The sequence below is a fragment of the Oxyura jamaicensis genome, chromosome 20 (assembly GCF_011077185.1).
Source record: "Oxyura jamaicensis isolate SHBP4307 breed ruddy duck chromosome 20, BPBGC_Ojam_1.0, whole genome shotgun sequence".
In the NCBI taxonomy this organism is placed as follows: domain Eukaryota; kingdom Metazoa; phylum Chordata; class Aves; order Anseriformes; family Anatidae; genus Oxyura; species Oxyura jamaicensis.
This window is the reverse complement of record NC_048912.1, coordinates 4,596,020-4,623,467: the sequence shown is the minus strand read 5'-3', so window position 1 is coordinate 4,623,467 and position 27,448 is coordinate 4,596,020. Positions and strand designations below refer to the sequence as shown.

The 27,448-nt window shown below is 50.5% G+C and overlaps 1 protein-coding gene across 3 annotated transcripts in view; it reads right to left on the bottom strand.

Moving 5' to 3' along the window:
* TOX2 (TOX high mobility group box family member 2) overlaps positions 1-27,448 on the bottom strand; it is a 139,299-nt gene that overhangs the window by 105,322 nt on the left and 6,529 nt on the right. Inside the window, exon 1 of one of the 3 annotated variants that reach the window (XM_035344011.1) lies at positions 27,407-27,442. The exons of 1 other annotated variant lie outside the window; for it this stretch is intronic. The gene's annotated coding sequence lies outside the window, so the exon portion shown is untranslated. Of the gene's footprint in view, positions 1-12,997; positions 13,077-27,406; positions 27,443-27,448 lie in introns of those variants that run through there. One more of the 3 variants, XM_035344012.1, reaches the window with a different exon arrangement.

The window sequence follows — 27,448 nt, the reverse complement described above, 5'->3', positions numbered from 1 at the left end:
TATCTCTGTCAAAAGGCCACCAACAAACCCCCTGGCCACCAACAACACCTGTCCTCACTTCCCAACGGCTGCATCCCAGAGCCACTCAAATGTCTTTCTACTCTGGTCCTTTTCAAACCGATGATGTTGCTTTTGGTGCCATGTCCCCGTCCTGGCCTGGCTTCAGCTCACAGTGACCACATCCAGCCTGCTTCAGCCACTGGGTTGCTATTTCAAGCCATTTCATGGCTTGAAACCTTCCTCTGACCGAAAGGTTCCCCCAACCCCATGGCAATTGTAACCATTTGGGGTAAAAAAAAAAAAACAAAAAAAACAGCACGACACCATTTTCCTTCACTCATGAACCTCGCACACAACCCAAACCCTGGAAGAGCACCGGGCTCAGCCCCCGGGGCCTGCCAGCCCCGCGCACAGGGAGCGGCCTGCAACCTTCTGCCCGGCCGCTGCCCAGCAATGTCTCTTCACTCGCTCCACAGCTTCGTTTTCTGGCTAGGAGGCAACTCAGACCAAGCTGGCACTATTTTCAGCCATGAAAGGGCCAACCTTCACCCTTTATAGCTCATGCTGAGGTGTATCACCGGGACCTCCCACGCAGCTCCAGTTATCCTCACAGAAGTCAGAGCCCACGAGCAGACCTCAGAGTCACCGGGACTGCCAAGCCCAAAGTCAGCCCGACCCCCCCAGCTCTCCTGGATGCGCAGGGCTCCTTCTCAGGGCTATTTTTATGGCTATAAATTATTTGTGCCGGATGCCTACAAAATGGAGATGTTGAGTCAGTTCCTCCATTCAGGCGAGTGCAATCAGAGCCATCTTCAGAAAGGGTCTCTGAGATCTTTTTGCACCTCATGAGCAGGGCCTCCTCATTAAAAACAAACAAACGAGTCCAAAAGCATTTCAAGAAACATCAGAGAAGTGAAATTCATTCAGATTTAAAACCTGACCAGAAATCACTGGATTGAGCAGCAAACATGTGACAGCAGCATTCAGACATGAATTTACTGGAACCTCGCCCATTTTAGAGGGCTCAAAACCATAACAGCTCTTTGGTAATCTATCATCCTTAACGCCACGACCGGGGGCTATCCTCAGCGCTGCTGTCGCAGGCACGGTTATCGTGCTGCACTGCCGGCGATGCTGGGGGAGCCAGGTGTTCACTAATCCCCAACCACGGAGAACATTATAATTGTTAGCACTGCGATGATAGCGAGCAATTTTAACAGGCAGCTGGTATTAACAGACTCACCTCCACCAGAGGAGCCGGCAACGTCTTCAAACAGAAACTGGATTTGTCCTCTATTTACCTGAGCAGATGTTCACTGTGATGCTTCCAGAATCCTGGAGCTGGATATTTGTCAGCATTAATGGGATTTCCAGGAGCTAGTTTGCTTTAGGAGCTCATTTTCTCATTCAAATTGTAACCATCACTATTTCTGCTTTGTGTTGCCTTTCTCACTCATGATTATCTTCCAGAGTGCTCACTTTTCTCTGGGTCACTGAGCGGGGATCTGTTCTAATTACCGTCAGCTTAGCTTTTGTGTGGCATCCCATCACACCGGGATCTGGGCTGCATAAATAAGCCATGCATTTGCTCTTTGTAGTCTTTGCTAACCAAGACAGAGCCCAGCTCATGTCACCCAGCCAACCGGCTTGTGCCATGAGCTCACCTGAAACAAAACCCCGGGGAGGAGGCACCATAGCCTGGAAGAGCCCCCATGCTCACCAGGTCCAGCACCATTTCATTCTTCAGTTTATTATTCATCTCTGCTTGGAAACGGATGCACTGCTTCTGCTAAAACTCCCTGATGCAGACACTGATCGGCCGGCCTGAGGGGATGAAGTCACGCTAATATTGATCACAGGGTAGCAGTCACTCGAGAGGCTTGCTAAAATAACAATATCACTGCAAAAAAAATCTTGTGCCTCACGGAAAGGCTTAAATCAACACTGAAATGCTGCCCTCCCAGCCCCATGCTGGTCCTGAGCCACGTGCCATCCATGGAGGTATAAAAGCTAATTGTCTTTAAAGCCTCAGATCCTCCCCGACTGGGAATTCACAGCCCCTTCCGATCAGATCTTGCATTTAGCTCGTTGCACTCCCGAGATCGCTATCAAAGAGGAAGACAGTGGTTACGGGACCGACAGAACTGCAGGATAGAGATCTGCACGTGACAGCTTCAAGTGTTTTGGGTGTGCAGTGGCTGAAACAATGCGGGTGCTGCCATCCGTTCCCTTTTCAGGGAGCATCCTTCCAGCCTCAACAAGCAGGAAAAGAACTACAAGAGCACTACGTGCTTCTGGATCACAGCTGAGCGGGCACCAAGCGCGAACCAGGGCTAATGCCTCAACACATCAGAGAGCTACTGAGAAATAAGATGTGCCACTGTTCCAGGAAGAGGAGAAAGACCAGCACAGGTAGCTTTTAAACAGACACGGCTCCTGAGGCCAGGGGATGAGCAAAGCAATCAGAGCGGCGTCAGCCAGACACAGATCTCAGTGGCTGTGAGGAAGATGGGACCCAGCCAAGGTAGCAAGGTCAAATATTTGGTGAGCAAGACAAGGATGGACATAGAGGTAATGTGATGGTCACACACGTGCTGTACCACTGCTTTTCTTTAACATGTCTTTTTGCTCTAAGAAATGGTATTTCCATAAAGAGAAGCTTCCTGGCAACTGCATAAGCAGTCATAGGAACAGAACTGCTGCTTTGAGCCAGTTCAGACCCTCCATGGTTGTCGGTGCTGACCCCCAGCCATGATCTTGCCTGGGGCACCCAGAGGCCAGTAAGGGCCACAGAAGTGGTGGGCTGCAGCAGGAACCTTAACAAATTTTAAAAATGGTACCCTACAATATGTATATATATATATTTTACTGAAACCAACTATTTTCTTCTCTCCTTTCCAGGAGGTGACTCTGCTCTTACCCCTCCTGGTGTAGTTGAGGACTGCTGTCAGGACTCAGAGCAGTGCTTGAGGCTGCTCATTCATGTTGGCTCCGAGCTGCTGCTTGCAAGCACTTGGAGTGAGCATTCATTTATTCAGCTGTTAAGCAGTTACCCAAAAACTAAAAATTAACCAAGTCAAGCTGCTTGCAAACAACCAACAAGTTGGGATTCAGGCACATAAAGCTATTCCTTAAACAATGCCTCCAGGCAAGCACATTCAGCAAAATGCAACAGCATCAGCACACAATTTGTGAACAGACAGAAGGATCACAGTCACACAGGAGCTTCATTCACAATTACAGACTTGGCCCGTTGTCCTGGCACACGAACTGCCTGCAACACAGCGTGTCCTTCAGCTGACATCTGCCGCTACTCTGATGCACAAGGACTTTCAGTTTGTATCAAGTGAGAACTGTGGCTGAACATCTTAAAGAATAAGCTACTTGCAGAGGGGCCCCATAATTCAAGAGAATCTTATCTGAAGGACTTTGTCTTTATATTCTTATCAGAAATGTTCTCCCATTCATCTGATAACATGTAGATACGATTCTTCGTAAAGAGATGCCAGTGACAACAGGAGCTGGGATCTCTTAAGGGTGAGAGCAAACTGAGCCAACAGAAGGTGTTCACCTGGCCTTTAGTGGGAGGGCAGGACGGAGAAGACACCCTGCTGTGTTCAAACTACAGAGGTGGGCTCCGTGGCGCTGCTCCAGCAAGACACATTATCGGAAACACAAAGATGGGGCGGAAGCATGATATCAGCAGCACTTCCAACAGCCCGACACGCAGCTTCTCTCTGAGCGTACTTCATTGCCAGTCATGAGTCATGACTAGCGCTGAGCACATCCTCAACAGAATAAGGCCAAGGCAAAAACCACAAGCAAGTGTCAGAAGCATTAAACTAAGAATCATTTCACCTTCAGCTGTTGGCAATGCTGGAATGAAAGTTTAGACAGGACTTACATGTTTTTAATCTGTGTCTCGTTACCCAGATAGTTTGGTGCTATGGCTTAAGGACTGTGCAAGGCTATGGACAATCAAGTCTTCTTGTACGAAGGGCAACCCCAGCCAGGATATTGCTGTCATGAATCAGCAAAAGCTGCTAAGCCCCTTTCTCTACAAGATCTATGCTTGCAGTGGGGAAAAAGGTGAAGAGTATCCCCTTGTTACCATAACTAAATAGCAGAATATTGAAGAAACTATGTATCTCCCATTTTCCAACTAGAGGACTTGATTTTCCTTCCCGTGCTCTAGGATTTACTCTCAAAACCCACATGCCAACTTAGCCAAGCAGTCACATCATTCTAGTTTAATGTAATCCTGTGCTGGCGGATTTGCTGTACCTGGTCAGGCCAATTAACTCAATGCCTTTCTTTTGGAAATAACCATTGTGCTGTGAAGCTTCAAAAGAAACTCAAATCACCCCAACAGCAGAAGCCACGACGCCTGGATAATGATACAAATTAAAAGCCCATACTGCCTGGAACCGCAACCAGCTGAAACAACACGGGGGAATCGGCTCTGACAATACTGCTGCTTCGCGCTCCTAGTCTCCAGCCAGCACAGCACACCAGCAGTCACGATCAACAAGCACGGAGGTAAAGAGAAAGGAAGGAAATAAAGTACGAAGTAGAAGCATTCGATATGATAACCAAAAATAAAGTCCAAGCCCATGTATCAGATACTATTTTGCATCTTTACATTGAGTGTAGGTACATCTCTCTTCAACCTTCAGGGGCTGAGCACCTATTTGTCCCTCAGCAGATACGCCAGGGGACTGGCAGCACCTTTCGCTGGGAAAACCCAGCCCAGCCGACTGGGTACAGCAGCCCGCAGCCCTCACCCACGTCACGTCCATCGGTCAGCACGAACACCAGACCTGGGTGTGTTCCGGCACTGCTGTCGGAAGGAGCTACAGCAGAAGGAAGGCTTCTGGAGCCCTGTAACGTCCTTGCGGGGGGGGCGCAGCCAGAGCTGGCGTGGGTTCGGAGCACGCTCGCTTACGCCGAGCATGAATACGGCTGCTAACAGCAAGAGCCAGGAAGAGCAAAGTCACAAACTGGCCAGAAATATTCTGGCTGCTTTCATGTAGGGAAAATAGAAAAAGAAAAAAAGGAAAACAAAACCAGAAACGGTTCATCAGATAGTAATAGCTAGCTAAAAACAAAAACCACAGTTACTTAAGGCTCGCGCACAGCGATGTTTCTGGGGCACTCACCTCCTGTTTTTGTTTCAATTAAGACAAAAGCAGGGCTGTGTTTTTTTCTTCCTTTTTTATTAAAAAAAAAAAAAAAAAAAAAGAATAAAAGAACAAAGAGAACGAAGAGAACGAAGAACTACTAACCATCACCAAAGGCCAAACCAGGCCCCAAGCCCAGCAGTGGGTGGGCAGCCTGCACCCAGCAGATGCAGCCACCCATAGGAGCTTTACTGGGCTTACTGGGAGGCCTTTTTGATGTGTGCAACCCAGCAATTCACTTCCACAGCTGTCCCCAAACCACATTCAATGTTGCTTTCATCACATCCAGGTCCCTTCTTCCTTGCTGGAGGAGACCTCCAAGACCCGCACTACTCCTGCATGGTTTCATCCCCTTCATTCCTGATTTCGCCATGGTCACACTGATACTGCTCAATGCCCACACAGCAGCTGGACCAGAAGCACCAGGGTTTATTCTTGTTTGGGAAGGGGGAAGGAACATCCCACATACTTTGCAGAAAGAAAAGGAGAAACAGGATGGGTGAGATCCAAGCTTCTCAACTGGTCACCTGCAACTCCAAGGGAAGAATCGCTCTTATTTGCAAGTTGGTGCTAAATAGTCTCTGCTGAATATATAAAAAAAAGAACACCTTATGTCCATTCTGCTCCATCTTTAGTTCTACCTGGCAAAGCCTTGGTCTGCTGGGTCTTGGGGCAGAAAATCAGAACTGGAAGAAAGACTGAGAAAAAAGCAGAAGAGGGCTGAGCTGAGCACTACAAAGCAGCAACACAATGAGTCTAAAATGAAAGCAAGCACGGTTTCTTGCCCCAGCCCTCCAGGTCTCCCTTCATCACCTTCTTCACCACTTTTCTTACAGCTTCATGCCATCAACAAGGACAAGAGTGGAGTGGGAACAGTGTTGTATTTTGGGGCACTTGAAGACCAGCAGCATCAGTGGGACAGCACAGTGACAGACACGGCCACATTCCCTCTGCTGCAGGGACATCCCGGTCATCAGCACACACCAGTCACCTCTACCCAGGTGCTGTCCTATGCCCAACACGCATCCTGGGACATCTCATAGCCCACTGCATCTTCTCCCTCCTTCTCCATCCATGCCCAAATGTGCCTGGAAGCATCCGGTTCTGACTTGCATCAGAGGCAGGGATTTAACAGAGTTATCCCAAGCTGCACCAAGCTACAGCTACATTCAAATCCTAGAAATTCCCCAGGTTCTGCATCTTAACCTCAGTTCATTTTACATCAAAATGTGGCCCTTCTTATACCTCCCACCTGAAAAATAATGAGAGAGAGAGAGAGAGAAAGAGGCAGCCAGAGAATGAAGCCTTCCTTCCTCCTCCCCGTCAATATTTTATCACAGCAAACACCTGCCATGCAAACAGCCCTGGGAGAAACAGGAGGTTCGTGGAACTGCCTCAACTGCAACACAGACACCACAGGAAACAAAACAACCTGCACAAGCAGAAGAGCCACGCTGCAGCACAGCCCACAGAGCACATGTTTGTGTGCTTCAGAGGGAGACGAGACAAATTCTGCTTTTTTTGCTGACAAGGGGGTACGACTGCTTTGTCCCCACTGATTTTGGTTATGACTTCTTCAAAGGGGCTTTCAAGCAGTGGAAAATCTTCTCCAGATAGGCTCAGCTTTGGGGATGAACACACTAGTTAAAGGCAGAAAAGTCACTGTCTGCAATGAGTCACGAAACTTGCAGGTTGGGCACTAGGAACCTCCCTCTGAAAGCACCAGGATTCACAGCAAGATGGTGCATGGGGACAAAAGACATCAAAGAACAAGCAACACGGAGAGCCATTCATGCTTTCCTCTGAAAGATTCAGATTGCAGGAGCTTATCAATCCCCCCTGCCCAACCAGGCAGCACTCAAAAAAAAAATACCAAGTGCAACTTTTACTGAGTCTGATCCGTGTGGGAAACTTTCCCATCCCTGCATCTCACCTGTGAGACACCAGCAGTCCTGAGAAGCGGCTGTGCTGCTGCCGGGATGCCACCTCCAGGGAGTCACTGCTTGTTTATTACAGAGCACGCAGGGATCAGAGAGACTGGAGCTTATAATTTCTATCTGAGATGTGATTTCAGGCTGTGAGGACAATTTTAGAGTGCAGAAGCCTGAAATAACTCCACAGGACAAATGTATGACTTGTAACAGAACTATCACACTCACTTGTCATTTTACTAAAGACCCACACGACCCCATGACTTATACACGCACCAGAGGTGTCAGTCCCAGGAGCTGAAAGCATCAGTGTCAGAGAGGCCAGTCTTCGTTTTGTCTCAGTAGGGTTTTTAAGCCAGCAGATGCCATGGTGGGACAGCTCTTCTCCACAGCCACATGCCACCGGCTGGCTGGTGGAGCCGTGCTGGGTCACCTCCAGGAAGAAAGGAGCACCACACAATGCACAGCACCTCCAGAGGGTGCTGGATGCTCCAGTGCCTACATGCAAGCAGGGAGACTGTCACGTAGTGCACGTCTCGTACATCATCATCTCCTGGGCAGGAAGCTGTGCAGCACCTCGCTTCATGGTCCCCATCCCTGCTGGCTTTTTGCCTTCCCCATTGCAACCATCCACCTCAATCCTCTCCCCCCAGCCTGTCTCCGTAGCCACTGCATGAGAAAAATACCCATTTTTCTCATGGAAAATGAGCATGGAAAGGCAGGACAAATACCAGGCTGTGTTTTTTTGATGTGCTACACACTTGGCAGTGCTGATAGGAGCTTGAAAGACCATGGCATATTTTGGGTAGAGACATGCCCTTTTCTGGAAACTGGATTTGTAAATCTCTCAGGACACAGCCTTGTGTCACACCTGGAGCAATGTCACTTGGGCTTGTGCAGGGACAACATGCATAGGCGCCCACGGTGCTGGCTCATATGGAAGGACCCTTGGGTCCACCATGGAGATAAGAAAAAGTCCCTCTTGGTTAACACTATTTTATCATGTCTATAAAAAGATTACCAAACGTGAAATTGCTGTCACTGACTGCATGAAGTCCACCTGCTGCAAGAATCGCCACTGTATCGGTAACGCACGCCCTCCGCTCTCCTGCTCATAAAACAGCCCCTTGGCTGCAAGATCTCTGCCCAGGACATGCAGCATGGGGATAAGACCAAGCTGGACTATATAGGAAATATTGAGAAATCCAGTCTTGTTGGTAGAGGGATCCTTTCTAAGCATGAAAACCACACAGCCATGATTGATGGAACGGCTACACTTTCAAACACTTAGCTCACGCAGACAATCCCAAAAGCCAGGAACAGAGCCCATAAGTGAGCACGTACAACTGTCTGCAGAGACAAGGGTTAACAATCTTATCTGGGGTCACCAGAAGAAATTCCAAGTAAAACCCACAGCACGCAGATTTCCTGCTTTCTAACCCAATGCCCTATTTATACCTCTCTTTCTTCACAATGCCAGTGACAGCTTTTTCCTCGCTTACAGGCATGTTTCCTGCTTCTTGAGTTGTGACTTTCATTTGTAGCTCATTTCCATAACCTCAGAAATAGAGTTTCAATGGAAGTGTTAAATGTACTGATAAATTCTTCTCGAATCTTAAAGCTATTGGCAGAGAGAATGGGGGCAATTTACCCTGTATCAGCCAATTGAAAATTATATATTTCAAAATCCTTTACCCGAACGCAGCAAGGTTTATCTCTGGCTGATAAGGTAATGCCTTGCTGCTGGTGAGACAAATAACAGAGCCAATTTCCAAAACACAAAGTCCCCAGTAGGATGGCAAATAGGCTCATCTCTGCCCAGTGACCTTCACGGTCTTCGTGGTTAATCGCGGAGTGCAGGCACTAACTCCGTGATCGCACACGGGCACTGCCCCAGAGCAGCACTGAGCCATCCCTCACCGCTGTCTTCTCCATCCCCACCTTGCTGGGACAGACGAAGCATTTTTCTGCACGTCGCTTGCATATTTACCAGGAGCAGAGCGCAGTCCTGCTGCACGCCACAACTCCTATTCCCCATTAAAAGAGCAAAAGAGAGGAAAAAGAGAGAAAAAGAGAAAAAAGACGGTCTCATCCAGTACTTCTCCTGCCAGAGCATCCTCAGAAACCCTGCCTGAGCACACTGCACTAAATAATTAGGACACATGGGGGGACTAAAAGTAAAGAAAGAGTAAAGCAGAGATTTGCTGCAACATTTCCACTTCGATGGAGCTGGAAACAAGACACAAGTTGCCTGTTCTGGAACTGAACACAGCTGCAAACAAACCACGGGATGGCCAGGGAAGGAGGCGAGCGGGGAGGAAAACACAGACATCACCATGCGTTGGTGTTAGAGTTTCAAGGTCGGACATGGAAAGGGAGAAGAGAGATGGGAGATGCCTTTCAGCAGCAGGGAGAGCAGGAGCTGCCCAGGCAAGGGAGGACACAAGGAGCGAGGGGCCCGATGTGGGTACGGGTGAGGCAGGGGGCGTGGGGAGGCAGAACCTCCAGGCTGAGGCACTTGAAACAAGACGAAGCCACTTGCCGGGAGAGTCCTGCGGGAAGCAGCCCAGGACAGACTGCCTGCCTCCAGATGAAGCCATCTCCTCCTCTAACATCACTCACAGTGCACACAGCTCAGCCAAACTTCTCACAGAAAGCCAAGACACCAGGATCCAAAAGCGCGAGGTCCCTGGTACCGCAGCCACCCAACGTGGGGAGCCCAGGGCGAGGGCACAAGCTCTGCCATGAGCCAGTGGTGCATCCTGGCCTTCTTCAAAAGCTCTCAGAGGTATGCACCCATGTATGTTCATCAAAGCGATATGTCACCAAGACCGAAATGGCGTTATTTCAAAAATTAAGCTGAAATCATGAACGTGAACCTGAGGAGCACGGGGACAGGACCGGACAACAAAGCAAGCATCTGACCGCAGCTGAGCTGCTCCCAGGTCCTGCTTGCACACAGGAACACAGGCAGCTCTGTGCCCCCTATAAAATATTTGTGCATCCTACATAATTTAGAATCCCATTAAATAACTTGACTCCCCTATTTTTTCATAGCAGCCAATTCCATGAATTTTGCATTGAATAAAAATTTAGCAATCAGAGCAGTTGCTAATTTCTGTGCTGTGCTCAGAGCAGCCTTTCACTTCCCCATAACGATTTTAATACATTATCCTGCTGTTTCCTTTTTTCTATGCCTGGCATTGAAGAGCTTTGCAAAGTATTTGAATAGTGTTGCTCTGGAAAAAAAAAATCTGTAAGGGAGAAAAAATTAAATTCAATCATCACTTTACCCTCTGTGAACTGTGAAAGTCTTGGGTACATGAAAAGGTGCTTTCTAAAGGATGTTAAGCATTCAAAAGATTAGGCTGCAATGTGCAATTAAATGTGTTCCACAAACCTTTGTCAGAGTACCCAAAACCTCACTTCTGCATGAACTTCAAATCCTCCCACTGGGAGCTTGTTCAAGTGGTTTACTTTAAACCTGTACTTCAGATATTCCATACCTTTCACTTTTATAATTCTTCAGCATATGCTAACACTGGCAGAGTTAATAGTAACTGACTAATTTTAAACCCTATGATTACTGGAGCTGATTTATATAGTAGCTTCACTTCACAATACTGTGAATCATGCACACAGTAATTGCCAAGTTCAATTTTAGCTCTGTCATACTGAAGCATTAGTTTTTATGCCTCAGCTGTTGCCTTCTCCATGCTGTAGAGGTAAGTTGATAATGCAGTAGGTTTTGCTGTTAAATATCATAATATTATGATACCCCATGACAGATTCTTACAAGCTTTGTGAGCTGTGCATCATCTATTAACTAAATACTTTATTAAAGGACTGGTTTGAAAAGGCTCTATTCTAATTTAGCTCAGAACAGTGAATACTGGAAAAAAAAGAAAAAAAAAAAAAAAACGTAGTGATTTAATTCACCGCCAGAACTGACTTGGTGGAGAAAAAACAAAAAAAAACACTCATCATCATCAAAGCTTGGTGGTGGGAGATGCAAAGGGATCGAACCAGAGCCTGCTCAACCAGTACTGGGACCAGACATGCCCCCACCTCCACCAGTGCACCCTGGATTAGCACCCTTAAATCCTGCTGACCCCTCCTGAGGGTGAAAGGGGCCCTTGCACCCCTCTAAGCACTGCCAGGAGCTGTTTTACCCCCAAAGCAGGTAGCTTTATTATACAAAGCTGGGCATGACCAATAATCTCCTAATAGCACTTATACTCACTCATCTCTCGGGCTTCACGCTTAAAGATTTTATTTTATTTTTTAAATGAAACCTGTTCATATCAAATGTAACAAGCATGGGGGAGCCAGAACTGCCTCCTTTTCCCATCCACATGCACCGTTGGTGCTTAAGATCAGTCTTCTGGTAACGTGAGCTGAAGTCCCTGGTTGTCACGGAGGGCTTCAGGCCATCAAGGGATGCTCCAGGCACTGCCCATGGGATGGGGCCCGGGCACCACCTCTGTGCCGGGCAGGAATTCCCCTCCGGGCATGGCCAGGGCAGAGTGGGTGTCCAGGGCTGCTGATTTTTGCAATCCTTTGAACGAAAGGAGCGCAATGCAACAGAAACATCTCCTGCCTTCACACTGAGCTGTCTTCATCCCCACGTGGAGGCAGAGACCCCAGCCCAGGCCACCACCTACGCGCTGGGGACCGGGACCGCCGGTGATGGCACCGCTCAGGCTGCAGCTGGCCATTCTCCAGGTGGGGGAGATTGGAGAATCGGAGAGTGGCTCTGGTTGGAGGGGACCTCAAAGCCCACCCAGCTCCAACCCCCTGCCATAGGCAGGGACACCACCCACTAGATCAGGTTTTCCAGGGCCTCATCCAGCCTGGCCTGGAACACAACGAGGCCTGGAGCACAACGAGGTGACGTGCTGAAGAGAAAACCTCCCGCAAGCCTGGAGCTGCTCGCAGAGCAGCGCCTGCCCCGCTTGCGGCCATTTCGGAGGAGGAGGCAGGACGTTTCACACAGGGGGAGAGAAAGGGGAAGGAAGAACGTGAACATTTCGCCAAGCATGCAGTCACCGAGAGGAAGGAATAGGATTCATGAAATTTTCAGCTTTGGTGATTTTGGTGAAGCCATAAACCACGTGCCTTGTGAAGAATATGTCACAAGTGAATCAACCAGGGAATTCGGAGGTGGGACTGACTCTCTGATACCTGAAGCCCCCTTTGGCAGCCCACCAGGGGTGTCAGAGCAGTCCCATTTCTTTTAGGGCCCCTGCTGAAGGCAGTGCCGCTGGAAGGCCGCGGCTTGATGCAAACTGCTGGTGGCCGCACCAGGCTCTGCGTAACATGGCTGCAGCAGGCTGCTGGCATCTACACCCCCAGGGACCTCCTGGAGCTAAAGGAGAGCCTAAACCACGCTTTCTCACATTTTCTTCAGGGCCATCCTTGACCTGGTGTTTGCTCAGTGCCTGGTAGAGTCCATTCTGGCCAACTAGACCACACGTAGTTGCAGCAAGACCTCAGCTCAATTTTTGCAGTCCCCTACATTCAGACAAAGCCTTGCACCCCCAGCAGCCCCAGGCAAAGCCAGCAGGGCTCCCCCTCTGTGCAGGGCTGGGACTCACCATGCGCTTGCCTGCGAAGCAGCTGGGCAGGGTTGCACCCTCCGGGCACCTCCCTGCCACATCGTCGGCAAGGGCTGGAGCAGCTCACACCGCTCCCATCACCAGCCAAGTCACTTCACGGCTTCCCACCGGCCCTCGCTGAGCTGTTTCCCACTGGGACATGAGGGAACAGCAAAGGGGCCCTGCAGCGTGCAGCAGGGGGAGCCCAGCCTGGCACCAGCAGCACACACCTTGCACCGAACCTGGTCAGGATCTAATCCCTCCTCCAGGATATCCGAGTCATCCCCACCTGTTTTACAACTGGAGATAATGAACCAACCGCAACGTCAAGCTCAAAATAAAACGGTGGCACCTTTGCACAAAGAGATCTTGACTTCTCTTTTTAATGCTTTTAGTTGCTTTTAAAGTGTCACTCACTGTGCTGAAAACAAAACCAAACTAAAAATGGCCTCGTTACTGTACGTGAAAGGAAAAGAAGCAAGCAGGTGGCCTTGACTGCACGAGCCTCTTACCACAGCATTATGTTACTAAACCGAATGCTTACACAGGTCTGAAAATTTGTTTGCAGTGAGCATGTAGACAGCAGTGCTACCAGATGTTGTTCTCCTAATATTTGCTATATTACATCATTGGATACCGCTGGAAAACCAACCTGTGCCAAACTCTCCGAGGCCTCAGCTTGCTGTGCATGCATCCACAGCTCCAGAGAGCTGCCTCCTGGACACAGCTTGGACCTGGGTGCACAGAAACCTCCTCCCGTGGTCAGAGCTGTGCATGCAGACAGGCTGCTGGGGGTGCAAGCCACCCCGCACCACCGGCAGCTATTTATGCAGTTACGGACACACAGAGCCGCAGCAGCGAGAACTTTCCTGCTCGTCCCACCACGAGATGTCACATTTAGGCAGAGTTAGAAAAAAAGGCAAAAACTAGAAAACCCCCAAATGCAAGCAAGAGTTGGTGCTTCTCCTCCTCGGGTTCGTTGACCTGTACATCAGGTCACAGCTCCCAGTGAGCTCCGCTGTCAGACACAAAAGCGTTAACCACTTCGCTGGGGCGAGATGCTGCCCTTCCCCCCCGGGGTGAGCAGAGGGAGGAGAGAAGGAAAGGAGCATAAAGAATTACATCAAAAAACCCATTTCCCAACTGGGCTGTGGAGACTTGCACTGCACGTCCCCACGTCAAGCTGTCAGCTGAAGCACCATGGCTTACCTGCTCCACTCCGCACTCAACTATCGTAACCCCAAAGTGCTTTAAAACAATATTCCTCTTAGAGAGATGTTATGGCAACCACTTTTTTCATGTTTAAGCTAAGCAAATACAGAGGTAATTCTATTGTAAACAAACTGCCATCACCACAAGAAAAAAAAAAAGTTATCAAATACTCTCCTCCACCATATGGTGAACTTAACTGCACTTCTTGCTCTTCCCGGAGACGTAGCCATTGGCAAACACCAGCCTGTACAGCAGCATGATGAAGAAACTGCAAGACACTGCCCTTAAAATCTTCTTGTTTAACGAAGTTAAGAAAGTTCTGTTTAATGTATATTTAATTTCGAGCTCTCTTTCTCTCTTTCTAGAAAAGCATAATTCCAACGGCATTATTTCTAAATTACTCCCAAGAATTGTGTTCTTGAAAGTACTCCCAGCTGTCTGTGACTTACCACTGGGCTTCCTTTTTCCTACCCATCCCACCAGCATCTCCAATGCTCAGGAGGAGACTGCGGTTGCTGCTTACAGTCGTGTACATCCAAAGCCGCTCCAAGGAAGAGAAGAGTTGCTCCACACAGAGCTCCGGTCATTGCATCTACGCCACCACACTACTTGTTCAAACCATCCCCGCCTTCAGCCCTGTTGTACCGGGTCTGTCGCTTCAGATTACACTCAGGATAAGAGCAGCTGGCCCATGCTTGCACTAACAGCGCTTGCCTTGGTGAGGAATACAAGTTATGGAGAGCAAGGAGCTCCGCAGCAGGAGCTTTCGATTGCTGCGCTGCTCTGGCAGCTGCTGCCAGACGGGCTCTGGAGGGCACAGACACCAGGCGCACCGCCTGGCTCTTAGACCTCCAGAGCTACTGAGCGGTTATTGAGCACTTGCCGTAAGCTTGTATGGTGGGTCCACCACGCTCTCAGATTCCCCAGGCTTCCAAGACAAGTTTTGCATGAGCAGGCTTGGCCTCTTTGGTCAAAAAGGCTTATGTGCCACTTTACATGCATCCCCGTGATTTTTAAACATCAGATTTGACAAGCAGCATGAAGGTACCTGCTGCTCACAGGCTCGCTTCCTCTTCTGAAGCATTCTGAAGTTGCCACCATGGCCACCACAGAGGTGGTTTCTCTGCAGGGAAGCCCAGAGCTGAGGTTTGCATGTGGCATGGAGCCTCAAGATGGCCAAGCTGCTTTGCACAAGCACCCCCAGGGTCAGGGCTTCAGGGAGCACACTCGTTTCTAGAATCCCCAAATGCCAAAGTTGCATTGCGTGATGCTTTTTTCCTCTCTCTGCCTTGCTAGCTTCTGCAGATACTTTGGGCAGGGCAGGTCTCCAGCACCAACAACCCCATGGCGCACTGCCCCAGTTTATAAAGTTCTGTGGCAGAGGCCCCACAGCAGCACCCCCTGCACTCCCAGCAGCTCCTCAAGAACTTCGTTTGACCATGCCCGATGCAGAGAAGCAGAAGTGACGATTCTCATGATCTCCCACCACCACCAGGACAGATGCTCAGTGCTGCTGCCTTGTGCTGGGCACGTCCCCAGAAACACAGCGGAGTCGCGCTCCCTTCCGCAGCCCCAGCGGGATGCCCAGCATCGGGCACAGCAGTGCTGGGGTCAGTCACAGCACCAATCCTCAGCCCAAACGGTGGCACCACGGAGTTTGATGCTCCTCAGAAGCCAGGCTTCTGGTGCTGGGGTACTGTGTAGGAGCACGCTCTGGAGTCCCTCCATCCCTGTGGTCATGCTGTGGGGTACACGCAAAAGGCCCACCAGCTGCCAGAGGCTGCCATCATCAACCTCTTTAACCCTCACTCCCACAGCCAGGACACCACGGAAGAAAAAACAACCAGAAACCAACCAACCAGCCAGGACACCAACACAGCATGAGCTGGATCCAGCCACTGAACCCCAGTGCACAGCTGCACCCATTCTACATCATCTCTAGGCTGAGAGATGGCATTTGGGGCTGAGACTCAAGTGGCTGATGAGCACTGACAGCATCCTGCACACCCGGATCCATCGATGGTGAACAACTCGTGGCCATGCCGCAGTGGGCAGGGGCATCAGACCTCCTGCCAAGGAGCCAGCCCCTTGGCACTTTTACTCTGTGGCACTGTGGGTTAATTGGATGCTGCGACAGGCACAGATGTACAGCTATCTTCAGCATTCATCAGCCTGATAAAGGTTAATTCATTAGCCAGGAGAGACAAGTTCTGCCTTCATTTACACCTCCACAGAGTCACCAGCTTGGAGGTTTCGGACATGAAACCTGGGCAAATTTTATCAATGAATTCAAATCTTGAGCTAAATCAGGAGGAGGAATGGATTTACCCTAATCCCCTCCAAACATCCATCAGCATCACCTGCCAGTTCTGCGGGATTTAATCTCCCTCTAATCTCTCACAAACAGTGCAGTATGTGGGGAGGAGGCTGGGCACACAGCAATGGTGGTTCTCTCTCTCTCTTCAATTTTGGCTGCCAAATCACATTAAGAAGCACTTAGAAATTCATTAAGGTCTCTGCTAGCATCGCTTCCCAGGTAAATAACAAGTTGCAACTGAGAGAGTGAGTGCATGCTCCTGAGGAGGACCCACGCAATTTGGCGTGGGAGAAGAGGTCCCATCCAGCATTCCTGTAGGAATCCAACATCTCCAGGAAGGTGCTCAGGAGCTCAAATCCCATCGGCTGCCTAGCAGCAAGCACAGGGGCCATGCAGCCAGGCTTTGCCCTGCGGGCAGCAGCGGGGTGGAGATGCAATGATCCACGTTAGGTGCTGCGAGAAACCACGCACATAGCACCCGCCAACGCTGCTGCAAACCCAACAGCAGAAACAGAGACCCCAGTGCCAAGAACGAGCTCTGATGCGCGGGTACTGCACTCTAGAAACAGCTTAAATCCCAGCCCTGAGTGGCTCACAGGGTGTTTTCATGCCTCCCACTGAAAATGCCAGCCAGAAGGGGGATATTGGCTCAGATCGCCGTGGATAACGTGGCCGGTGGCTGCTCACCTCGGGGGATGCTGAGCCAAGGCGACACGTGGCACGACGTGCCCGACGGCAGCGGAGTCAGCGCGGGCGCGAATCCCATCCGGCACGTGTAGGAGCCCCCGGAGCAGAGCGTTAGCTTGCGATTCTAGGTTTACATAACACCGCCAAGCGATTTTGGCAGAAACAATTGTTATTAGCAAGGGAAAGGAAGCATCAGGAACAGCCGGCAGAGCAAAGAGGCACCTCTTGCGGCAGCCCCCAGGCTAAAGAAAAAAATAATACATGTAACAGAAGAAACACTTGGACAACAGGGAGGAGGAGAGGAAACCTCCCCAAAGGGAATTTGCAGCACAGATGAGCAGGGAATTAAGCTTTCCCTTTTTCACCTCCCTCCCACCCGCTCGGACTAAGCTTTGTGCTTCGTTACGACGCTCTGCTCAAGCCTGCGCCACTTAAACACAGCAAAGGGAAAATGATCTCACACAGGGCCCCAAGCTGTGAGGTCTAAGCAGCTCCTGCTGAGCCGCCTTGGCCTCGCGGACACCAATTGTGGAGCTCAGCGATGCTCAGGCAAGGACACAACACACTCGTGGCCTGGCTCCGCCACTGCGTCAGGAGAAGCACCTCCATCTGTAGGACTTGTGCTCGGAAAGGCTCAGCATCCAACCACGCAAGCTTCACGTTGTAAATTTAAAGCCAATTCATCCCGGATGGTGCTGGATTAGTAGTATTTGACCTTGAATTTATCTCCAAACAAGCACAGAACAAAGGAAGCTGGGTCTCCCCGTTGGCTCCTCCAGGGTCTCCAGCTGTGGCCAAAGGGACAAGGCCACCAGTTTAGGGTGGCTCAGCTAGTCCATGTCCGTGCTACACTGCCTCTGGGAGCAGCCGAGATGCGCACAGCCATGCTCAGGGGGCAGGATGTCAGCCACCAGCCCCATTTCACAGCACCTGAGGATCTCTGGTCCCTCAGTGCTCTGGCGCGGTGATCTAGTGGTGGGACAAGGCATAGCAGATCTTCAGAAACCTCCACATCCCGCGTCCTTCCAGCTGTAACTGCGCTAAGCAAAGAGGCAGCCTGCTCTTGAGACCTGGTTTTGCCAAGTAGAGGATCCCTCCCAGCTGCCACCATCCCCACGCTCATGGCACGATGACAGTGACACAAGGAGCTCGCTCGTATCTCTGAGCGGGATTTTGGCATTCCCAACATGCTGCCCATGATTTCCAACTTTGCGGACAAACAAGAAGCTCCAGATGAGTTTCAGAACATCATAAGACACCTCCACAAAACAAAAGGATGCTGAAATCCACATTTCCCAGATACCTGACTTTAAGCACTGCTGTTCAGCAGCCAGGAACTAGATCTTTGGCTTCACATGGAGGACAGTTCTGGACAGGACTTAAAATGAATCATGCACAGTTCACAGCAGAAATGTTTCCATGATACACTTGGATTTGCTAGTTCTGCAACGATCTTATTGTGACGATGACTACCTCATCTTTACTTGTAGAGCCTTCCTGTGTTTCCTGCAAAACCATACTCCCCCTCTGGCCAGGGAGCTTATGAAGTGCCCAACAGTTGTACCTGAAATTGGGCATGTTCAACATTTGTTTAGTGTGCAGCAGCTCACATTCAGGAAGGCAGCCCCAAGGTATCACCAACACCACGATGAAGAGGGGCTTTCAGTCCAGCTGGACACGGCTGGAATATTACAAAGGGACTTCGCGTGACTCCGGCACAGCCTGCAGCATCAGCAGTCACACACATGGGGCGGCATCGTGGTGCCACGCAAGCTGTGAGTGGGAGAAGCTGCACAACTCTGTACTGGGCTGCCCTTGTTTCTAGCTCGACGCTAATTTCCTCTCAAACTCTCTCACTGTGACCTTTCCAGCCCCCCAAATGAAATGAAACCCTCCACTGCAATACAAATAGTAACACTTTTAGGGAAAGGATGCCGGAGGCACCTCTGGAGTCTGCAACCTGGATGCCTGCTCCTTCAAGATGTGTTTCTAAATCTCAGTCAATATTGCTTGTTTTCCGAGGAAGGAGGCACTTCACGTTTTATTAATTTTAACTAAAGCCCTTTTTATTGCAACCTTGCAATTTGGCACTGGATTGCAGCCGTCGCCAGCAGGATTCTCAGCGTATCGGACCTGCATCCCAAGGCTCTCAGGCACTGTGGGCTGGATGTCGATTTTTTTCTCTTCTGCCATCTCAGTAGTGGAAGGTGCCACTGGAATTATTTTAAATACACTTCCGGACGTCCCTTCCAACCTATATTTTATGTTTTCAAACACATCTTAGTTTCATCTGTGCTCTCACATAACTTTGGTACCCCACTTCAACAGGTGACTGAAGTTACACAGGGTGATCCCTACCAGGGTGTGCAGCACCACTGCCCCCCTGAAAAATAAGCTCACTACATGCTGACCACCTTACTTAACTAGCTGCAAGTTTATGAAGCTCAACAGACCATTTTGATAACATTTTTCCCCTCTCCAAAACCAAAGAGCATAAAAAACTGTTTTAAAATTGTTCTCAAAAAGCCTACACGCTGGTCTGACTTAAATCAAGTAGTTAAAGACTCCACGCGTAGATTGGCACGGGCACGGCAGAACTCCCTCGTTTGCAAACAGACAGCCACCCACAATTAATTTGCCACCTTGACACAGAAATGCAGGTTGTCAATTAATAAAACAGCACACACCACTCGTCTTTGGTTCCCTTTGTGACCTGCAGCCTTTCCTTCTGGGCAGACTTTTTATCTTAAGGGAAAACAAAACAACAACAAAAAGCCCTGCCACTTAATGAGAACATGACTCCGGTTTTCTTGGCATCTAATAAACGTTGTTCTCAGCTTTAGCAGATTTATCAGGTTTAAAACCACCATGTCGCCAACATCCGTCTGGGGTAGAGGAGACCAGACCATAATTCCAGCGCAGGTTCCTAAATATACACAGATTGAAGCCCGGGTGACCTCACTGTCTGGCTGCAGGGTCAGATCCACGGCTCTGCTGGAAGGTTTTTCTTCTGCTTTCAAGGGCCGTTTGATCTTCAATCAACAATGCTTATCAGCAGTAAAGTCTGCCAGCCATTCCCCAAAGTTTGGTATTTTTAACAGCACATTCTTCTTCTCCTTTGAATGCTATTTAGAGACAAGATAACGCATCAGGGGAAAAAGTTGCCTCCCCGGGCTGAACGCCGACAAACAGGGCAGGATCCCACCAGGAGGCACAAACGCTTCCCGGTGCTACAACAGACCCCAACTTCTCTTGTTCATGTTTCCCCCTCCACCACCACAGCATTTCTGCTGCTTCTTCTTCTTCGGGTGACATCCACACACTTTCTGCACCCACCGCATTAAGCTGGGACAGACGAAGATAATTCAGTTAAGGGTCTCCATGCAAAATTTCCCAGAAAAATTTCCTGAAGTCGTGTCTACGCTGTCCAAGTTTCTGTTCCGGGAAGGGCCCTGGGGCACACGCTGCCCCCTTCTGATGCCAGGGACTTGACACCCAGGTCCTGAGACTCCCTAAAAATGCATCTCCCGTGGGGCTGCTCCCCCAGGGCAGGCTCACCCCGACCAGCGCGGTGCTCCCAGTGCCAGTGAAAGATGAGGGACACAGAACACATTTAAACTGTTTTATTTATTTATTTATTTATTTTTGACAATGTTTACCTTTGTTTTAGGGTTCAGTAACCGATGAAACGGGAAGTCTTAATTCCACACCTGTCTCGCATGGAACCCTTTCAGAGGTGTTAAAGTGGAGCTCCACACCTCTAGGAGAAAGAAGCCTTTTGGGGAGCCTCGTGCTCCGCGTGCTCCTCTTCCGAGGCCTGGGTCTTCTCAGTGCTTGGGGTGACCCGAAGCCTTCACAAGAACCCCCAAATCCCTCAGGTACCCCAAAATAACCCGCTGCTTCTGGAAACGGAGGCCAAGGGCAGTTTTTGCCAGGCTAAACGGCCAAGCCACAACACAGCCCTTATCTTGCAGCTCCGACCACAAGCACACGCGCGCAGGCTCCACCCCGCAAACAAAAGGGGATGCGGAGGAAGAGGATGGTTTGCTCTGAAGGGGAGAGCAGAGGAAGAGCGCGGTGTGCACGCAGACAGAGAAAGTGGAGGGAGCCTCCCGGATGAATCCAGACGAATGGAAACTCTGAGTCATCGGGCGGTTTTGTGGGAAGAAAACCTGCTAATGTGATCCAGCTAACCTGATAAAGGAGCGCTCCTCGCTCCCACCCTGCCTGGGAACAGGTCCCACCCCGCCACCTCCCTCTTCTGGCCCCCGCCAGGTTAGGAGCTCAACAGAAATGCAGAAAAATTGCACCATGAGAGCAAGGGGCCTGGTGTTTAAACCAAGAGAAATATATACGTGTATGTATGTATAAAAATCTCCATTATAAACAGTCGTGCAACCCAGCCCCTGGTGACCAGGCTATAATTAGAGGTCAAGCAGCTGCCTCGGCCCCAGAGTCACCCCATTTCCTCCGATAAGGCTCCTCCGAAGCTGCGTGCAGCCACCAGCACCAGCCGACTCTCAAATCGTCTTTCCAGAATAACAATTACGGGTAGAGGGCCCTAATTTAACACTTAGCTAACAGACGCACCGGCCACAGAGCTGGGCTGAAATCGCGCAGTCGTCAGGAAGAGATTTAATTATATCTGCAGAGGTCAACCAATCTATGCACGAGATTACGGCGGAGGAGAGATTCTGTGGCATAATGCAAAGATTTCGCCTGCAGGCGACGCAGCAGCCAGTGCCATTTTTCAAAGAAGAAATGGCATCCATCAGAACAAAACCACCAGAAGGAAACAATAGAAAGAAGCAGGAGAGGGGGATGTGGATGACTAAAATTTTTAAACCTGGCCGCAGGAGTGCAAAGCCAAGCAATTCCGCACAGTTTTCCAACAGTTTTTAATTGATAGTGGTGTGATTAGGGTTTGTTTCAGTAAGTTGTGTTGCGATTCCCTCTCCCTGCTGCAGCTGAGCCCTGTGTCCCCAACATAAGCTTTAATCATATGAAAATGCATACGGAAAATCATGAAGGTAGAACATTTGAGTTCAAGCCTCTGATTAGGAGTCAATGGTACCAGAGCTGGAATTGTGCTAACACTTTATCCTGGCTTTAGAAATGCAGAATAAAATACAAGGAAGAGACTGGGAACATGGTATGCAACAGCTTCAAACAGAAGCTTGCACTCTCTGGATGGAAAATTGTCAAGGAAAACACATTAGCAGTACAATAACTTAATTTTAATGTAGAGCTGTTAGGAAAACACAATTATATGCTTCATTTACACTGAAAGATATAACCCAACTTATGGTAAAAGCATTTAGAGCTCATTTTGTTAAACAAAAAAATAAATTAGTAGGATGAGCACAAAGGTAATAGGGGAAGTTCAGCACCGAGGGGGGATATCACACCCCGGGGCAGCAGGGTCTCCACCTCCTGCTCCCTACGCCTGGTGGCAGAGCGGTGCCACATGAAGGCAGAACAAAAACTGAGTTTTTTCTTGAAATGCTGCAGAAATACCACGATGAGAACTGCCAGGCAAGGAGCTAGAGGCACCCGTCCTTGCAAGCAGCTGGAGCAGAGCCCCACAAGAGCTCTGTAAGGGCTGCCAGCACCCTGCCTCCCACCACCGGGGCCAGCAGCAGCCCCACGCTGCACGACCACGGGATGCTCCGTCCCGAATACGAAGAAAATACGATTTCCCAACAGAAACAGTTTCCCCATGACGGATGTATAAAGCCAACCCCCGTGTCTGCTGCAAGCTCAGAGGTACGGACCAAGTCCAGAGCGATTCATAAATTTACACCGTGGTTATGGACGTGTAACAGGCCACCATTTAAAGGACAATGTTTATAATTGATCTGAAGCATCATAAAAAGATCAAAGAAACTAGCGAGATTTTGATCCTGAATTTTCTGACTCTTGATGCCTCCTGTTCAACGGGGACTTTCATGGATCAGGCCCTGAACAGTGTTATTCACAACTAAGCCTTACAAACATGTTGCTGTATACAAGCCAGACCGGTCTTCAAAATATCTCAGTTATTCCAAGAACAACCAGATTAAAGCCTTCCCTCTGCGCTTACACATAGGACAACGATTTCTGTGAATGGACGGACATTCATTATTCAGCTCCAAATCCTGGACTTAAAGCCCAAGGCAAAACGAAGCTTCAAACGCTTTCTGTGCTGCAAACCATCAAAGATTGCTCTGGAGAAAGCAGGGTCGTCCCACCAAGTGGCTCAAACGCTGTTCAGAGGAAGCCCTTGCCCATACTTGGGACCTAAAATCCACATTTTGCAGATCAGCAGAACTGCCTGCCAAATGAGAATAAAATGGGCCCCAAATTAAAAGTTTGCAGGGCTTTGTTCCCCATCCAAAATCCTCCATCTCCAAAGAAAGATTTTCTACTTCAAAAATGGAGTTGGCTTAGAAAGGAAAGAGGAAAAGAATATATTTTATCTTCCAGCATGGCAAAGCAGTTCTGGAACAGAGAAAAAGGGACCGTGTTTATCACTGCAATTTACAAGTTACAGTAAAAGTCAAACCAAAACAGAACATTCCGCGGCGATGTATTCATTGCATCGACCCGGGCTCAGAGCAGCAGCTCACATCCCATTTCTGAAGGGTTCTTAAAAGAAGAAGAGAGCCTTGGTTGCAGATTAATACCCGTCGCATGACTAGCGGATTTTAGTTATCCATAATTTATGACGGCGTATCGGCAAAATAGTTTCCCTCCATTTATCAGCCGAAGAGGCAAGGCACGGGGGTGTTTGAAGCTGCAGAGCGACAGAGCCCTGTCAGAAAGATCCAGGACAGGTTTCGGCGGTGCTGTTGATTCCTGCAGATATGCTACAGGGTTAATGGCTCTGTTAGATGCCGGAGTTCCCCGAGGACCCCGGGCATTCCCAGTGTCACAGCAGCCCTCTCCTTCCACAGAGATCCAGTATTCCCAGGCTGGGTCCTGTCCTCCCCCCCATCAATCATTGTCCTAAGTGGAAATCTAGCGTCGTGCTAATAGCCAAGCTCAATGAAAAAAACACCAGAAGCAACTAAGAATTTGTACTTAAATCTCTAAGAGGGAGCTGTTGATTCACTCCCCAGATTTGCTCCACGTTTGCCCAGGATCACTGCTCGCACATGGCAGCACAGCAGTGCTGCACGCACCTCGCTCAGGCAGGATCCCTGCTGCACACCTCCCTCGCAAAAGTGATTTTGCCCAGGCTGAGAACAAAAACCTCTCTCTCAGACTTAGGACCCACACCTCATTCACGGTCTCAGAAATCCTTCCATGCTAATAATTCAGCTAGCATACTAAATACTGTCGCGGCAGCTCTGCTAGGCGCAGGACGAGCCCCTAGACTGCATGTTTTTGTTTTGTTTTTCCTATGGTTTACTTCTTGTGAACCACAAATGCAAAAGGTCTCTCTAGATTTGAAGTGGGAAAAATCTCTAACTTTTCACAAAGCAACAGGAGGGATGTGAAGACATCCCACCAGGGCCTGACGCTTACATGGTGCACAGGCACGCCGCCTAGCCCTTGTAACACCACCTTAGCACCCAGGCACCAGCCTGGCCCCAGCAAAGCTTCACCTCCCCAGGCAGCACCGGGCTGTGGGAAGTTTGGGGCTTGCTCCTCTTCCCACCCACCACGGCCTCCAGCAGGGCAGGATGCTCCAAGTGGGTCACCCACGATGGAGACTTGGAAAGGTGGGGAGCCCTTCTGCCACCAACGTGCCCTGAGCATAAACAACTCTTTGTCACATGCAGTCAGCAGGTGAAGAGGCTCCTTTCCACCCCACTTTCTGTCCGGCGTATGCAGGCTTTCATCCCATGCCCCCTGGGGTCGGAGCCCAGCACACGCTGCAGGTAGGCACTGGTGTTTTGGCTGCCCCTACGAGGGGAAATAAGGGCGGTGAGGGGAAGGGTGAAAATGCGACCCCTTGGGAGGCCTTGGCTGGATGCACACTCCCCATTTCATTATCCCTTGAAACATCCCTCGTCCATTTAAAATGGAAATCCTGGCAATTAACGGGCACCTCCGTAGCTGCAAAGAGAAATCGCGGCTTGCTGCAGCGCGCAGATGAGATCGGAAATCTCACGGTAACAATATCACATTCAACAAGCACACGAAACAGTTCTGTTACCGTCTCGGGATGCTCTGGGCTACAGCGCAGCTCCCTGCGAGGTCCCTGCCTCTGGGCAAAGCGCCTGCAGGCTCCGGGTAAGTTATTTACCCGCAGTGACACTGTGCACACCCTCCCGGCGTTCCCTAAACGAACGAATAAACACGGCAGCCCATCAGGAGCAAAAAGCTGAACCCGAACAAGACAAGCGCTTTAAATCAGAGGGCTTTGAAGCCCCTCCATAAACCCTGCCTCGCTCCCGCAGCATCGCCCCAGCTCAGCAGGGATCCTGCCGGCACACTCCGGGGCCGAAAGCACTGCGCCGCGGAGCTGCTCTGCTCTCGGGATAGAGCAGAGCCCACGATTTCATACAGCCCTCTATGAGAACTACTCAGTTTTCCACTTCTCTCTCCTCTTCTCCATGGAATTTTACAAGTGGAAATGTTTTGAGGCAGACAATGTCTTACTTAGCCCGGCTCTGGGCCGAGACGCCAGCACGGAGCAGGGTAGGGACCGGCAGGAGTTTTTGGAGCTTCGCAGAAGGTCCCGCACGGCTCCGAGGATGCGCGTGTGCTCAGACAGCGCTTGCTGCAGCGGGCATGAGGTGAGAGGGTGCCGGTGGGCTTATACAGCCTGCAATGGCCCTACAAGCTCTCCGGAGCAAAGGCTGCAGGCACAGCAGGCGATACAGACGGCACCACCACCCCTCAGCACTGGGACTGCCAGACCTGCGCTCGGTGGAGAGAACAAAGTCAACCCGCTTTGTCTCTGGCTCCTTTCCAGCAGCCTCATCCCACAGACAAACGTGCACCGCTGCGCATAAGCAAATGACATTTGGTAACTCAGAAAAAGAGAAAGAAAAAAAAAAAAAAAGAGAGAGCGCCCTGAATATCAGAAAAGGGTAAGTCGCTTCCTTTCTTCCTCCCGCCGTCTTAAGATCCTCTGTAGCAGTGACAACAGCAGCATCTGGTGGCAGCGGTCAGTACCTTGGGTGCTCCCCTCCAGCGTCCCATCCACCCGCGCCCGCACCAGTGCTGACCCGTCTCCCGGCGTCCCGGCTGCGCTGGCTGGAGCCCCGGGGAGGAGGCTTCCTCCAGCCTCCCCGTGCGCAGCCCCACAACGCCTCTCCGGCCACACGCACGAGCAAGCACCCGCGGATCGATCGGGACTAATCCGGGACTAATCTCAGGGATTCAGGCCACGGATGAGCCCGCGTTCCCCAAGGCTCGGGCAGGAGATGCTGGGGGGGACACCAGGACGGGGCAGCCCCGTGCCACAGGCCTGCTCCAGTGCTGCCTGCCTGACCTCAGGGAGGAACACCGGAACGTAAACTAAACCACATTGACATCTCAAAACTTCTTGGTAAAATCGAGTTCCTAAAGCCCGCAGGATTTGGGGGTGGCCGCAGCTCTCGGAGGCACAAGCTCGTGTGTGTGATCCCGGAGCTCCAGCGTTTGCACATTTTATCGGCTGACATCTCAGCAGCATGGATAACCTGCTCCCAGGGGGCCCAACTCGTGTTAGTGTTTTTAGAGCATATTTAGCATTTTAAGAGCAACGGCAGTGATAATAAAACAGTTTGAAACTAGCAGTACGTAGATACAGAATAAATCAATTTAAGTTGTTTCCTTTCAGGATAATCAAGCATCTCAAAATAAATGAGAACTATTAGGTTTACTCCAACTTAATAAATAGAGACAAATAACCCCAGTGACGGAGCACGGTTAAATACAAATCCCGATGCATGAAGATGAATTTGCTGCAGCGGGGAAGCCACCCAGCTTTCCTCCTGCGTCTTCACAAAGAGTTCGATCCCGAAGTAGCACAGCAGTGAGATGAGCCGAGGGCACCCTCGGCCGCGGTCCCGCCGCAGGAGCCTTTTTCCCTTTATTAACTTTTTTCGGGGCGATTCCCAGGACTTGTCCCGCCAGGACGCAGGCACTGGGGGTTCAGGCCGGGACCCCCCCCCCCTCCGAACGGCTCTGCGCTCTGCGGCTTTGTTGCTCTTCTCCTCGGCACCCGGCCGGCGGTACTGGCGGAGAACTCCGCATCCCCCCCGTCCAGCTCCCTGGCCCCTTCCCTTCGCCTTCTCCCGGCTGAAGGATATTTCCCCTCCAGCGCTCTCCCCCCCGCCCCCCCCCCCCCCCCCCGTCCGGCCGCCCCGCAGAGCCCCGCAGAGCCCCGCACGGCCCCGAGCGCTCCCCCCCGGCGGTGCCGCTCGCAGCAGGCAGCGGCTCCGGGCGCCTCCTCCGCGGCGGCCCCGGGGCGAAGCGAAGCGGGCAGCAGCCGCTGCTCTCCTCGCCGCTTCCCGGCCACTTTTAAAATTCCCTCCCGCCGCCGCCAGCACTTTTTCCACCCACCCGGCGAGAAGTTGCGGGACCTCGGCGGGACGCTCGGGAGTA